A 15,425-nucleotide genomic window follows, 5' to 3' on the forward strand; every position below is an offset into this window, starting at 1 on the left:
AGCTGGGGGGAAAGTGGCTGCTCAGAATCCCAGCAAGCAGAGCTGTTCCCCTGCAGCTGGGGGTGCCAGACATCCCACTGGAGTCACAGGCTTACAGACCAAAGGAATATTAGCAGGGAAGAGCCTGACAGCAGCTCACAGATGAGGATTTGCCTGCTTTGTGTTTCAGCTGAGAAATGCTGTGTGCTCGTGCATGTGGCAGGAGAGCAGCCGGGTTAAGGATAATTTAGAAGCAGGAAAAAGGCCTTGGAATGATTCAGCAAGAATTAGCTCTGCTCCACACATGGTTTTGATGCCACTTTATGAGTGAGAAAGACACGAGCTCTAGAGCTGAGGGGGTACCTCAGCCTCTCTGCCCTGTTGCATCTTTGCCATTTCTGCCTGGACCACTGACTGCAGGTTCAGTTGTTGTGGTGATGCTGTGATGGGGCTTTTTAGTATAAAGAACAGTATTTAATGACACTGAGGAAGTGGAGGGGCAGGCACTGATCTCTGCTCTCTGTGACCAGGGTCAAGACCCCAGGGAAGGGCTGGAGCTGTGTCAGGAGAGGGTTAGGTTGGGTATCAGGAAAAGATTCTTCCCCCAGAGGGTGGTTGGGCACTGAACAGGCTCCCCAGGGCAGTGGACATGGCCCCAAACCTGCCAGAGCTCAAGGAGTGTTTGGACAATGCTCTTGGGAACAGGGTGGGATTTTGGGGTGTCCTGTGCAGGGCCTGGGCTTGGACTGGATGATCCTTGTGTGTCCCTTCCAGCTCAGGATATTCTGTGATCCTGTCTAGTGTTTCGCATGTGGAAGTGGTGATAGACTGTCCAACAGGGAGAGAAGGTTGGTTAATTAAGCTACATCTTAGTCAATGATAGGAATTAAGAACAAAACAGGATGTTTGCCCTCTCTCTTTTATTAACTTACTCCAGCAGCAGCTGGATGACTCACAACCTTTGCTGAGGCACAAGGATCCTGTGGTCACGTAGGCTCCACACAGCCAAGCCCCTGCTTTAGCACTGGGGCTCATTTTCTGCATATTTCTACCCCAGAAATTTAATTTGAAATCATTTGCAACAGCTGAGGTTTAAACTGGAGTGATAAGAGACAACAGAGATAGTAAATCCTCCCATGAGTCATGAAAGCTGTGTGTCCTTTCCTAAATTTATGTGTTCCTATGGAGGGTATCTTTTATCCTCCCTTGAATAGCACTTTCCAGTTCTTAAGTGGAATCATCGTTCATAAAGAAGCTATAACTGGATTTTTTTAGACCTTTTGCCCTTGTCTTGCTTCAGCTTTAAGTCATGTCACAGGGAGTATGAATGCAATGTAAAACTTGGTGTTAACAGACCATAGCCATGAGGTGCAGGAAAGGTCATTTGCTATGGGGGAGGTGAGGCCAAAGGTGCCCAAAACATGGATGGTGGGAAAGATTTCTGCAGTGAGACGTCATTACAGGGTTTTATTGGGCTTCTTTTTGCAGATGGCTGGTGAGAGACAAAGCTGGATATTCTGCATGAAGCGACAGAATTATAGCAAAATGGAACAGAAGAGACTTCACAGCCACAGGGAAATGCTGGGCTGGATCCATCAAGGCCCTCAGAGTCCCAGTCATCATCCAGAAAAGCACTTAAGCACCTGCTTTACTGTAAGCACTGCTTAAATCAATGCTGATTTGCTTTGCTGAATCAGGAACAGGGTTCAAGGGGGTCAGGAGTCAGTCTGGGTGCCCCTGTTTTTCATCAGCACAGTGGGTCACTCCTGCTTTGAAATCCTCTCCTCTTGAACAGGGGAAGCTTTTGGAGCAGAGAATATTTCTTGGAAACTATTGGAAACATCCCTGGCAGCCTGGGGTGGAGGAAAGGAGTAAATCGAGTCACCCAATAAATAATGACAGTAAAAAGGGGGGGCTGAACTTGATAGAAAACATGACTGATTTTCAAAAGTGAGCAAATTAGTCATGAGGTCATTGTAGTTATGGCCTTTGTGGTGAACACCTGTGTTTTATCACAGCAGAGGTGACAAAATGTTACAGAGCTTGGCACGAGGGGAGGGGAGGATGCTGCTGCTGCTGCTGCTGGCTTTTGTTCCCTGGCCAGCTTTGGAGCCTCCCTTTCCTCATGCTCCCTCAGATTGTTGTGGGGAGAATAAATAATGACAGTAAAAAAGAGGGGCTGAACCTGATAGAAAACATGACTGATTTTCAAAAGTGAGCAAATTAGTCACGAGCCCATTGTGGTTATGGCAGAGCTACAGGTACGTGGGTGTTTGGCCTTTTGCTGCTGAACAGCCAGTCCCAGGGTGATCACAATTTCCCTTCTGGCCTTAAAAGCTGTTAATGAATTCCTGATCTCCCATGGCCCACCTTCTGTTTGTTTACCTGTGAATTCTGCCTTGCTTCTCCCACTGGGCATCGAGGTGCCCAGCCCTTGGCAGGACTTTGATTCATCCAAAAGGAATGGATTTCTGTCACCTCCAGGTATAAACAACCTGCTCTGAGAGGAGTGGATTGTATAGGAAAGGGACATCTCCCCATTGATCTGCTGCTTAGTCTTTATAAGAACATTGTTCAGTCATATAGACACATGTATAGATAAATATCACACACAATTTCCTCCAACGAATGTGAAGCCATGGAAGGGTAATTCAGTTACATTAAACAAGTCTTATCCCCCAGGAATGGACTTTCTGTGGCTGGACCTTGAGCTTTCACTGGCATCCAAATCTTAGTTGCTGTCTGCTCTTCCCAAGCTCAAACAGTAGCCAAATGCTTAAACCTACACCATATGGCCTTTTGATTTTACTTTTGGACAGGAGTCAGGTCCCCAGTGCTTCCTCCTAAGTGGGCCAGACAAGCCTGGAGAAGACAGGATGCTGGGGAGGCAGGGCTGTGCCCCAAAGGAGCTGCAGGAGATTTAATTTCCCTCCCAAGGGTGTGTCTGGGCCCTGGGAGGGATGAGACAGGCTCGTTTTTCACTTGGAGCAGGGCTGGCAGCAGACAGGCCACCTGCAGCAGCAGGATGCAGAGCACTGAGTGTCTCGTTTGCTCAGGTGTTTCTCCCTCCCACCCTTTACCAAAGACCCCACTGCTGAGGGGTGCTGTGCAGAGAGGTTGTGGAATCCCCACCCCTGGAAGTGTCCAAGGCCAGGTTGGATGAGTCTTGCAGCACCCTGGGCTCGTGGAAGGTGTCCCTGCCCACGGCAGGGGGTGGGATGAGATGATCTTTCAGGTCCTTTCCAGTCCAAACCATGCTGTGAATCCCTGATTCCCTCTGTGCAGCACAGACACGATCTGCCCATGGCAGAGGGCTCTTCAGGAAGGGGTTTTCCACACTTAAACCCCTGGGTTCAGAGAAGTCACCCAGCAGGAGATCATAGAATCACAGAATCAGCTGGGCTGGAAGGGACCTCCGAGATCATCAAGTCCAACCCTTGATCCAACCCTGCTGTGGTTCCCAGCCCATGGCACTGATGCCACATCCAGTCTCAGCTTAAAAACCTCCAGGGATGGAGAATCCACCCCTTCCCTGGGCAGCCCATTCCAATGGCTGAGCACCCTCTCTGCAAAGAAATTCTTCCTAATCTCCAACCTAACCCTCCCCTGGCACAGCTGCAGACCCAGCCCTCTTGTCTTGCTGAGAGTTGCCTGGGAAAAGAGACCAACCCCCCCCCGGCTCCCCCCTCCTGTCAGGGAGTTGCAGAGAGTGAGGAGGTCTCCCCTGAGCCTCCTCTTCTCCAGGCTGAACAGCCCCAGCTCCCTCAGCCTCTCCTCACAGCACTTGTGCTCCAGTCCCTTCCCCAGCCTCGTTGCTCTCCTCTGGACCTGCTCCAGCCCCTCCATGTCCTTCCTGAGCTGAGGGCCCAGAACTGGACACAGCACTCCAGGGGTGGCCTCACCAGTGCTGAGTCCAGGGGCAGAATCACTTCCCTGGCCCTGTTGGCCACCCTGTTCCTGAGCCAGGCCAGGATCCATTGGCCTTCTTGTCCCCCTGGGCACACTCTGGCTCCTGTTCAGCTTCCTGTCAGCATCTCTTTTTGCAGCAGCTCCCAGGTCTGTTCACACACCATAAAACCTTGTGAACCCTCAGCAACCACCTCACTCCCTCATCCCCGTGGTGTGGAGCCTGAGCTCTGGTTCATCAGTGCACAGGTACCATGGCAGAAACAACCCAATCCCATGGGAATTCCCCCAGGAGCCCCTGCCCAGAGCTCTCTGTAACCATCATTTTCTGTCTGTGCCTCTGCACCCTCCCCAGCTCTCTCTGCCCAAGAGCAGGACACAGCTTTTGGTTGATGGTTTTGTTTTTTCCTACCCTATTTTTAAGGGAGCCCACACCCATTAATTTCTCATCAGGGTTCAGAGTGCTCCTAATCATCCCCCTGAGATTAATTAGCCACCAATGAAGGTTCAGTCATTTTATTTCAATCATTTCATTTCAGTCATTTCAAGGCATCACTGGCAGATTCCTCAGCTGAGGTCTAAACACTTCTCACTTAGTCCTCCCCCAAAATGTGCTGACAATTAGGTCTATCTGGGAAATGTCCACAGCATGTCCACAATGCTTTTTTGGTTTATTTATCTCCCAGAGCTGAAACTCTGGGAGGTTTGCAACTGATACTAAAACCAAACATCTCATTTTTCCCTTTCCCTGCACAAGTTACTTTAGAAGGAGCCTGGGTGAATGTGCAGGGGTTCTTGCCATCGAATTTGCTCTGCATTTCAACCATATAAAACAAGAAAGTTGGGAGTGAAAAAACCACTGGGGAAAGTGCAAACCTGTGGCCACAGGACTCCAGACTCATCTCATGTACTTTCACAAGAACCTCTGGGCTCTGAGGCTTGAAGGGAAGATTTGAAGAATGACAATGAGGTCATTTTTTCAGATATTCCCAGACTGCTCTTCAATGTTTGATGAGCAGCATTGGGGCCCTTGATGGAAAATGACTCCTGAGTTTTATGGGTTTTTTTAGTTTGCTCTAATTTTTATTTATTCCAGTTTCATAAGGTGTTTGGAGAGGCTTTTTCCTAACTTTGGAGAGGTGATCTGGGCTTGCTGAAAGCCTTGTCTGCACAAAAGCAAGGCTGTGTGATACAGGTCTGTCCTTGCCTTGCTCTTGCTGGCAGTGTCTGAAGTGGTGAGTGATAACACCCAGTAGTGCTGCAAATGCTCAGCAGAAGTGATCAGATGCCTTTAGTATCTCCAGTGGAGAGTTCATCTCCTGCCTTCTCTGTGATTCAGTAAAAATACCCTGGCATCAAATATTTATGAAACACAAATTAAGATTTAGGCCCTCGGATACCGGGGCTGGGTAATGATGGGTTTATGGGTGTTGAGGGGCTGGAAATGGGCTGGGACGAGGCACAGGGGGCTGCTGGAGGCCAGGCAGTGCTGGCACATGGCCCTGCTCACTCCTCTGCCCTGCCAGCAGTGCAGCCTCCTGCCTTCCCCTCGGAGCTACCCCGGGGCAAAGGGGGTTGTTTGACATTTGCAGAAAATTCCTGCCGGGCACGCGAAGGGCTGTGAGCAAAGCAGGGTCAGTCCTGCAGTGACTCCAGCCAGGGGTGAACGAGTGAGATGCTTCTTTCTGCTCTGGAATTAAGGTAAAATGTGTAATCCAAGGGAATGTGAGCTTGGGACCCCTTTTTCTTATCAGTGAATCACAGTTTGGTTGGAAGGGACCTTGAAGTTCATCTCATCCCACTCCCTGCCATGGGCAGGGACACCTTCCACTAGCCAAGATGGCCCCAAGCCTTGTCCACCCTGGCCTTGGACACTTCCAGGGATGGGGCAGCCACAGCTTCTCTGGGCAACCTGTGCCAGGGCCTCCCCACCCTCCCAGGGAATAATTCCTTCCCAATATCCCATCTAACCCTGCCCCTGTCCATGTGAAGCCATTCCCCTTTGTCCTGTTGCTCCAGGCCCGTGTCCAAAGTCCCTCTCCAGCTCTTTTGGAGTCCCTTTAGGCACTGGAAGGGGCTCTGATGTCACCCCAGAGCCTTCTCTTCTCCAGGCTGAACAATCCCAACCCTCCTGGCCTTTCCTCATAGCAGGAAAGTCTCTCCATCACTCCACTCATCTTTGTGCCCCTTTTCCTGGCACACCCTCTTTCCCCAAAGACCCAGGGTGGGTCTTTCTGCTCCCTTCATCTTCCTCCATCCCTGTGGCTGGGGAGTTCCCAACGTTGGGAACTGGGGAGCTCGGTGCTGTTTCTGGGAGTGGCAAACATCCCATGGACCACCTGCCCCCTGCCCTGGGGTGGAGGGTTGGTGTCACCAGGTCACAGTGAGCCCTTGCAGCGTGGCCACAGGAAATCTTGGTGCTCTGCAGCTGGGGGAGGCTCTGCTGCCTGTTACTGGAAGTTCTCCGGGCTCCTTTCCCCACCCCTGTGTTTTATTCCTGTCAGCACACAGTGGTTCCACACACACCCCTTCCAGACCTGATCCCTGCTGGGCTCAGAACTGCCAAAGCTCTACCTGGCCATTAGTGAGGTACCTAATCCAGCAGCTAAATATAGAACTGCCAGAGCTCTCCCTGAACCTGAGCCAGCACGGGGAGAAAATCAATGTCCTTCCTCACACAGCTCCTTGACAGGCCTTGGCTCCCAGACTCTTATCTGGGCCTGGTACTGATTCCCAGATATTCCTTAATTCCCCTTAGAAAGCCCAGAGCCATCAGTGCCTTATGCAGAGCTGACCCTTCCCTGGAAAAGCACCTCTTCCCTCCCTTCAGCTTGTTCTCCCAGGTGAGATCCCAGTATTGAGATCTGCAGTTGGTATTTGTTCTTAAATTATATTGTTTCCTTGTGTACTTTTAAAGTAAAGGTATTTGCTTCTCTCTGGTAAGGCTCAGTATCCTTTTGGCATTTCAGAAAAGGTGGGCAGGATGAATTATTCATTTTAAAAGTGTGTGACATTATGATGGAGCTCCAGCAAAGTACATTTAAACATTACAAAATAGGATGAATCAGTTTAAACTCATCTGAGCTTATCATATATCAGATGAAATGACTGATATAAAGGCTAAAAAGGAAGAAAAAAAGCTCTTCTCAAACCATTTCTAAATTAGACTCCAAAACCACACCAAATACAAAAGAGGGTTTATTTTCAGATCATTAAATGCCAAAAGGTTTAGGGAAAATTGATGAAAATACAGAGTTAAACCCCTCTTTGCTAAAAAGCAATACAACTCTTGGAACTGGGCTGATGTACATCCCTGAAAGCAGGAAAGGGACAGGTGGGGACACACCAGGGTGGATCCCTGAGGATCTGAGGACACAGATTCCTCAGGAGAACTCGTGTAGATGAGAAAAGGAAAAGTTCTGGTTGAAGCCTAAAGAATAAGGTGGTGAAAATCAGGAGAAAGGACCTCATGGAGGTGCTCCAGGAGTCTCCCCAGGTTTGTGTCTGCTCTGTCTCCTTTATTCTGAAGTGGGGTTTTTTTCTGAAAATACAAATATTAGTTTTTTTCTAAATCCCTCTGCAAAATCTCCTTCTGCCTGCATCCAAACAGGAGGATCCCTTTTCCTGTAAAAGGGATGTCTGGAAGTGCAGAGCACTGGGAACAGGATGTTCAGACTCAAAATTTATACAGCCCTCGTTATTTTCATGAAAATTCCGTCTTAAAAAGTCAAATTCGGGGGGGAAATCCACTCTAAGGAGTCCTCTAAGCAGAATTTCTGCTTGTCTTTATGCTTTAGATATTGCTTTTTGGTGACAATTGTTGTCCTCCCTCCCAGGGCAAGTGACTCCCAGCTGGACTGAGCACCACAGTAGTCTCCTTGAGGCTCCTGCTCAGACCTGGCTGGTTTGGGGTGTGGATCCTGATTATCCTGATTCTTTTGGGGAGGCCAGGCTGCAATTCAGCTGAACCCTTCATTCCAGCCTTCCTGCACATTTTTTTCCCTAAGATTTCCCACTGTGCTAAAATTCCCAGGCTCTGGTCCAGCTGCTCCATCCTCTTTTCTTCCCTGTCCCTGTTGGATGAGGAACCCCCAGGAGCTGCTCCTGCCCCCTCCCTGTGCTGCTTTGATCTCTCCAAATATTTATTCTACACCCACTTTTCTTTAAACTTTCCAAACAACTGAGTTTTTTCCCCTCCTAAAACCAATCTGAACATGCTTTTCCCAGCAGGAGTTACTGCAGGAATAACACAGATGTTGCAGGAAGAGCTGAGAGGCAGGGTTTTGGTTCCCCTCACGATTTAATGGAGCTGTTCTGCTTTACCCAAATCCCCTGGAAAACTCCCCTAAAGTTCCCTACTGATGGATGTAAACCCAAGGTCTGACTCCTTCAGATCACCGGGATGAAAGGGAATAAAAGCACAGGCGCTCTCGTGAGCAGCAGCTCCAAAAATCCACCCAGTTCAGCATCCTGTCACTCCCAGTGACAAATGGGAAAAAAAAAAAGTCCCTGAACAAGGGTAAAAACCTGCCACTGAGGCCATTTCTCTCTGAATTGAAAAGAATTATAACCTTTTCTAAGTTCACGTTGTCTTATTTTGACGACGAGTCCTGGGTTCCGATAGAAATGTCGGTTCTTTCTGCAAAGGCAGCTGAACTGCTGCTCCCAGGGATGTGCTGTGGCCCCGAATCCCTGAGGTTTAATCATGTGGAGGTGCATCCAGTGACCTGTTGGTTGAATTTGTCCCTTTGATCCGAGGCCTCTCAGCCCCTTCCCCTCTCGTGTCTTTAAGACCGGTGGGAATTGCCCCTTCTCACCTGGGGCTCTTTCCCCGCTCCTTCAAGGTGCATTTTTTGAAGAACAGGGCCAGGCTTTGATCCAGTTGGGTTCAGAAGGCAGTAATTGCATTCTGCCAGGCTAAATTTCCTTGCAATTCCAATTGGATGCAGTGCTGCTCATTAGGTGAGGTCCTAATCGCCTGCACCGTGTTGCTGTGCAACAACTGCTCCAATTAATCCCCTGGGTTAGGAGACTGAGAGAGTCCTCCTGTATATTTGTAATTTGTAAAGCTGTAATGGGCCCTTTTTCAAGGAATATTACTTAATATTTAATAACACTAATACTAATGGACTCTGCATTTGCTCCAATTAAACCCTTGCAAGAGTGGATTGTGTAAACTCTGCCTTCAGCTGCTGGAGTGTGGCAGGTTTTGGAGAGACTTTGTACTTGATGAAGTGAAGAGAGAAGTAGGGTAATATGATTCCCAAGCAATTATGCATTAGGTCCACATACTGCAGCTGCTGAAAGCATTTATCATAATTAATGGAACCACACTGATTATCAAAGGATGTTTGGATAATGATTGATTTGTCACTTGTTGTAAAGCCGTGCAGGACATCAGAGCACAAATTACACTGATTTACTGGAAGAGTTATAGGCTTTCAAGCAAAGCCATTCCTTAGGGGAGAGTCTGGGGCTCTGCTGCTCCTTCCTGGCCCTCTGGGTCCCTCAGAATCATTTCTAAGGGATAAAATGGAATTAGGAGACTTCCTGCTAAGAGGGGAAGGGAACGTCCCCTTGAATGAAGGGCCAACACTGCCAGGGCTGCTCCACATCTTACAAGAAAACAAAACCCTTTTTTTCTTCTCATCAAAGAGAAACAACAAATTGCCTTCAGCTGCACCAAGAGACCCCCCCCAGGAGGGGTTTGAAGCCCCCGGGGCAGCTTTTCCACCATCACCTCCCATTATTGCCTTGCCTATTTTTAGTGGAAGTTCCAGGTTTTCCCAAGCCAATTCTTTTCAGCCATTCAACATTTTCTCCCGTGTCAGAGGGAAAGGATGGCTTTACACGGCGTTGCCATGGAAACACCTGCTGGATACGGGCTGGAGATGGGCGAGAGAGAAGGAAATGCTCAAGAGAACTGAAAGCAAAGGTGCAGAAGCCCCAGTGGGTTTCTTTCCTCAGCAGGGCAGTTTGCAGCAGGGATCCCAGGTTTTTCTGGATTTATTTGCACAGTTCAGGGCAGTTTGCAGCAGGGATCCCAGGTTTTTCTGGATTTATTTGCACAGTTCAGGGCAGTTTGCAGCAGGGATCCCAGGTTTTTATGAATTTATTTGCACAGGTCAGGGCAGTTTGCAGCAGGGATCCCAGGTTTTTCTGGATTTATTTGCACAGTTCAGGGCAGTTTGCAGCAGGGATCCCAGGTTTTTATGAATTTATTTGCACAGGTCAGGGCAGTTTGCAGCAGGGATCTCAGGTTTTTCTGGATTTATTTGCACAGCTCAGAACTTCGTGTCAGAACCAGGGAATTTGGCATGCTGCAGCAATGGGGAAAAAGGACAAATGTTATCCCTGGTGATTTCATCACCCCCTCCAAAGTCACTGTCTGATTTTTCCATGGAAATCTGCTCCCAGCCTGCTCAACTCCTTCCCCTTCCCTCAGGCCACTGATGCAGCCAGAGCAGGGCTCCTTCCCTGTGGGTTGTCTTGGAAACATGTGATGTCCAGAGGGGTTCAAAGCCATGGGCAGGGGTTTCCTGGGCTGACCCCGTGTTCCCAATGCTAAAAGGCATTTTTGAGGGGGAGAATTAACATAACTTATCAGGCTGAGTGCACAGGAGACATATTTTTAATTTTGAGCGCGTGCATTTTACATTCCTGACTCCAGACCTGATGGTCAGTTCCTCCCTCTGCCAGCCTGATCCAGGGCTTTCTGGAGTCAACAGGACTCTGTTTTCCCCAGTGATCTTTGGCTCAAATGTTGCCATAAAAGCTTTTGGATCAAAGCACGTTGTACAGAAAGTCAGACAGGTATAAAGAGCATCTGTTGTGTTGAGTCATTTGAGTTTGTGCCATGCCTTAGACCACTTGTGGATAAGCTCTCAGCTTTCTGCTGTGTGTACACCACTTTAAACCAAACTTGATGTCTGCCTCTCTAATTTTAAGCAGAGGGAAAAATATTCTCTGAGTTTATGCTTCGGCATCGTGGGCTTCAAGAGGCTGTGGGAGTTTAAGTGCTGGGAACAGGGCAGAGAGTTTCAGGAGGGTTTTTAAGACCACAAACTCACTGTTCAGTGCTTCTGCAGCCTTTGCAGGACACCCAGGTGTCAGTGGAGAGATCAAAACCCACTGGGTAATTGTGAGGGATAAGTCCATGGATGGTGGATGGCTGGTTACAGGGATGACTTCATAAATCATAGAATCATAGAATCATAGAATCACAGAATCAGCTGGGCTGGAAGGGACCTCTGAGATCATCAAGTCCAACCCTTGATCCAACCCCGCCGTGGTTCCCAGCCCATGGCACTGATGCCACATCCAGTCTCAGCTTAAAAACCTCCAGGGATGGAGAATCCACCCCTTCCCTGGGCAGCCCATTCCAATGGCTGAGCACCCTCTCTGCAAAGAAATTCTTCCTAATATCCAACCTAACCCTCCCCTGGCACAGCTTAAGACCCAGCCCTCTTGTCTTGCTGAGAGTTGCCTGGGAAAAGAGACCAACCCCCCCTGGCTCCCCCCTCCTGTCAGGGAGTTGCAGAGAGTGAGGAGGTCTCCCCTGAGCCTCCTCTTCTCCAGGCTGAACAGCCCCAGCTCCCTCAGCCTCTCCTCACAGCACTTGTGCTCCAGTCCCTTCCCCAGCCTCGTTGCTCTCCTCTGGACCTGCTCCAGCCCCTCCATGTCCTTCCTGAGCTGAGGGCCCAGAACTGGACACAGCACTCCAGGGGTGGCCTCCCCAGCGCTGAGTCCAGGGGCAGAATCACTTCCCTGGACCTGTTGGCCACCCTGTTCCTGAGCCAGACCAGGATCCATTGGCCTTCTTGGCTACCTGGGCACACTCTGGCTCCTGTTCAGCCTCCTGTCCATCCCCACTCCCAGCTCCCTTCCTGCCTGGCTGCTCTCCAACCCCTCTGGCCCAGCCCGTGGGGCTGCCGGGGGTCATTGTGGCCAAAGTGCAGGACCCGGCACTTCAAACAGCTCCAACTCTTAGATGTCTCCAGACCCATCTTTCTAAGCTCATATCTGTGTGGTTTCAGAGCTTTCTCAATTTAAACTCGTGTCTCTCAGCTAGAGGTGCTGCCATGCTGCTGAGTAGTGAGCAGAGCAGGATGGAGAGATGCAAGTCCCCTGAGGATGGAGCAGCCTCTCCAGGGAGGTTGTCCCCGTGTTCCCGACCGGAGCAGCACCAACCTGTGCAGCCCAAGCCGCCTTTTCCTGCACAGTTTGTCTGTCTGCTTGTGCTGCCCAAAGCTAAAACGACCTGTGTAGCTCTGGAATTCAGTTATCCACCAAAAATAACATCCTTCTGGGAACTGGGTTTGAAAACTGGCTCTCTGTCACTGCTACAAATCATCTGCTAATTGCTCAGACAACTATTGCGAGGAGTTGAGCTTCCCAAGTATCCCTGTGTTTCCTGGTCATCCCTTATCCTGCTTTGATCCCTCCTGCTGTTACATTTTCCCCATCACTGGTTTTTTTTTGCCTCTCTCTGCTGGGACCCTGAAATGTGTTTGTTCATCTTTAGGGCTCGATTTTTCCCTTTTTGTGCCTCCTGCAAATCTTATTAAGCCTCGTTGTATTAAATGGCAGAAATGTGCAGTTAAGTCTGAGGTTTTCAAAATGCATTAGACCTCTCTTCAAGTATGCAAAGTGTAAATGGATTTCTGTGCTTTGGGAATGCAGCAGTGTGTTTACAATTTTGGTTAGATAAAAGGATGCTGAGATGGCCTTTAACATTGATTTCACGTTACGTTTTTTCTCGGCTTTAATACAGCCTTGGAGGTTCTTTTTAGCGTTCTGATTTACAGAATGCATGGGAAAATGAGTTTTATTTTATTTATCACCCAGTAATGGGCTTTTCTTTCTGTTCTTCCTCGATGTAGTTGGCTTTAAAAATAGTAACCTGTGTAATCTCGTTAGGTCAGGCTCTCTTCTTGCAGGGTTTCTATTGTAGGGTGGGTTGAAACACTGAGAAACACAAACTTCTTGTTATTTTTCTTGTGAATCCAACTCAAGCCAAGTGAGCCACGACAGGTATGTATTAAACCTGAGCCTTTCTGAACCTGAAAAGAAAGTTTTCTGAGTGATACAGTTTTAAATATCAGGAGAAACTGAGCTCTCTGTGTGCTGGTCGTGTAATTTTGGAGCACATCTGGGCAGCTCAGCTCAAATTCCCATTCTGCACATCCTGGGCTGCAGCAGCAGGGGCTGATGGTATTTATTCACCTTGCAGAGGCAGCTGGAAGGTTGTGTTTGTTACACATAAACTGCACTTGGGCAGTGAAAGCTGCCAAGGAAGTGTTGTACATAAATGGGGTGATTTGTCCAAGGAGGCTGACAAAAATAATGGCAAAAAATAAACTGTTCTCTTGGGTGAATGGGCATTATCTGTGTGTTATCAATCCTTTGAGGGGACTCTGGAGCCCTGGGGTGGCTCTTGCAGGAAGCAAAGAGGGGCCAAAAAAAACCAGGCCTGGAGTTTTGACTTTTTCGAGCGCCTTCGTTATTGAAATCTAAATTTAATTCCAGTTATGATTGCTTTGAGAGTGATGCCAAGTCCTATATAACCTGACCTACTTCAAAAGTGTATGGAGAAATATATCCATCAAACTGACCTTCCTTTTGTCATTTCACATCTCAGTTGTCACCGTGGAAAACTTGGCATTAATTTTTCAACAGGCAGAGAGAGACAGAGGGGGTCAGACGTGGTGACTTGCAGGTAACAGGAGGAGTATTTGTATTGATCAGCAAAAGGAGATGAAGTGCCTGAGAGATGGTGAATCTCCTGCTCATTCTCTCAGTTTATCTGTCCATGGATTTGGTGTAGAATTCCTTGATAAATTACTGGTTTAATGCCCTTAACTCTGTAGAATCCCAGAATGGTTTGGGTTGGAAGGGACCTTAAAGCTCAGCTCATTCCAAACCCTGCCATGGGCAGGGACACCTTCCACTAGCCCAGGCTGCTCCAAGCCCTGTCCAACCTTGACCATTCCCAGGGCTGGGGCAGCCACAGCTTCTCTGGGCAACCTGTGCCAGGGCCTCCCCACCCTCACAGGGAAGGAGTTTTCCCATATATCTAATTTAAATCTACAGTATTACAGTGTCTGTCAGCTCTGATGCTGCCTAACAAATGTGTGGCTACAAGGAGGTGCAAGAAATGGTGATTTAAACAGAAAACAAAACCCACTCAGTGTGTTAACCAGGAGAGGGTGAAACCTTTGGCCCATTCCATGGGTGGCTGGTTACACTGCAGAGCTCTCCCTTGCAGATGTTGTGGACAGAGCTGTGGTGGATTCCTTGCAGTGCAGAGATCCCTGAGCAGGTTTGGTGCTGGCAAGCTGGGAGGCACCAGGAATATCCTGGCTGCAGCAGCACAGGAGCTCAGTTTAGATCCCTTTAGCCCACTGAAAAGCCACGTGCTGTGCTGTGCTGCAGAGCCTGCACTGCTCTGGCTTCCTCAGCTTGGCTGAATAAAGCTAAAAACCCATCACCTTCCTCCCTTCCCCTCGCTCAGCTGAGGGGTGAGAGGTGGTAGGTAGGAATAAATCATTGCTTTGAGGCTCCTTCTTTCCTTCTACAAAGCCAGAACAGTGTAAAGGCACCTCAGTAAGAGCAGGTCTTGCCCTCTGCCCAGGAATATGTTTCTAAAAGAGGAGTCTCAGCCTTTGCAAGGGCGTTTTTGGCCTGTCTGCCTTTGCTATTCCACAGGTCTGGCCTCCACCAGACTTCCATGGCCACTGAGGGCTTTTGGGGATGTTGGATTTCATCCAAGTGGTCCAAATTCAGGGCAGACTGGGCAGCCCCAGCAGGGCATCAGGAAAAGGAAGTAAGGAACCTTCCCTCTTGTGCAATTTAATATGTGGGAAAAACATGGCCATGCCTTCTGTTTAAATCCCATTTACAGTTACAGATAGGCAAAGATTTCCAAGCCTGTATTAGGCAAAGAAATTTCAGAATGAAATGTTTTGTGCTCGGTTGAGAAGTTGATCTTATGACCTCAGGGGAGAGAAAAACTGGAGAAAGGGAAACTACCTGCATAAAAAGCAGATTTACTGAAGTTTTATCGGTTTTTCCCCATAATATTGATGGAAAGGGACATCCTGACCAAGTGTTTGCAATGTTTTCTCTCAATCCAAGTCTCAACTCCCTCCCTTGTGTGTGAAGCAGAAGGAACTGGCTCAGCAGCTGAGCCCGATCAGAGAGTAAAACATTAAATCCAAAGCAGCTCTCAGCTCCTCCAGCCAGGAAAATATCCATGTTTTATTCATAGATGAACACTAGTCAACATCCTCCAGTTCCCTGGATACAACCCTGAGTCTATAAATAGCTCTGCAATGACACAGCAAACCAGCATGGGGATGGAAGGCAGCAGCACGGGGCTCATCCCACCTGGATCCTCATGGGAAAACACACTTGGAGTCACCTCCAGCAGCTGGAGCAGGGCAGTGGGGCTGCCCAGGGTAGACTGGGGTCAGGGGGCTTGTCCGACCTGGATCCACGTGGGAAAATGTGCCTGGAGTCAGCTCCTGCAGCTGGGGCAG

The 15,425-nt window shown here is 48.8% G+C and overlaps 1 protein-coding gene and 1 long non-coding RNA gene across 6 annotated transcripts in view; both read right to left on the minus strand.

Moving 5' to 3' along the window:
- KCND3 (potassium voltage-gated channel subfamily D member 3) overlaps positions 1-15,425 on the minus strand; it is a 137,300-nt gene that overhangs the window by 87,313 nt on the left and 34,562 nt on the right. The gene's annotated exons all lie outside the window — the stretch shown is intronic.
- Positions 7,066-11,695, minus strand: LOC135402506 (uncharacterized). Its single transcript, XR_010425144.1, has 2 exons — positions 8,457-11,695; positions 7,066-7,426 (listed from the first exon to the last, which is right to left on the minus strand). It is a non-coding gene; the product is annotated as an uncharacterized LOC135402506 (long non-coding RNA).

Source organism: Pseudopipra pipra, chromosome 25 (assembly GCF_036250125.1).
Source record: "Pseudopipra pipra isolate bDixPip1 chromosome 25, bDixPip1.hap1, whole genome shotgun sequence".
NCBI classification, from domain to species: Eukaryota; Metazoa; Chordata; class Aves; order Passeriformes; family Pipridae; genus Pseudopipra; species Pseudopipra pipra.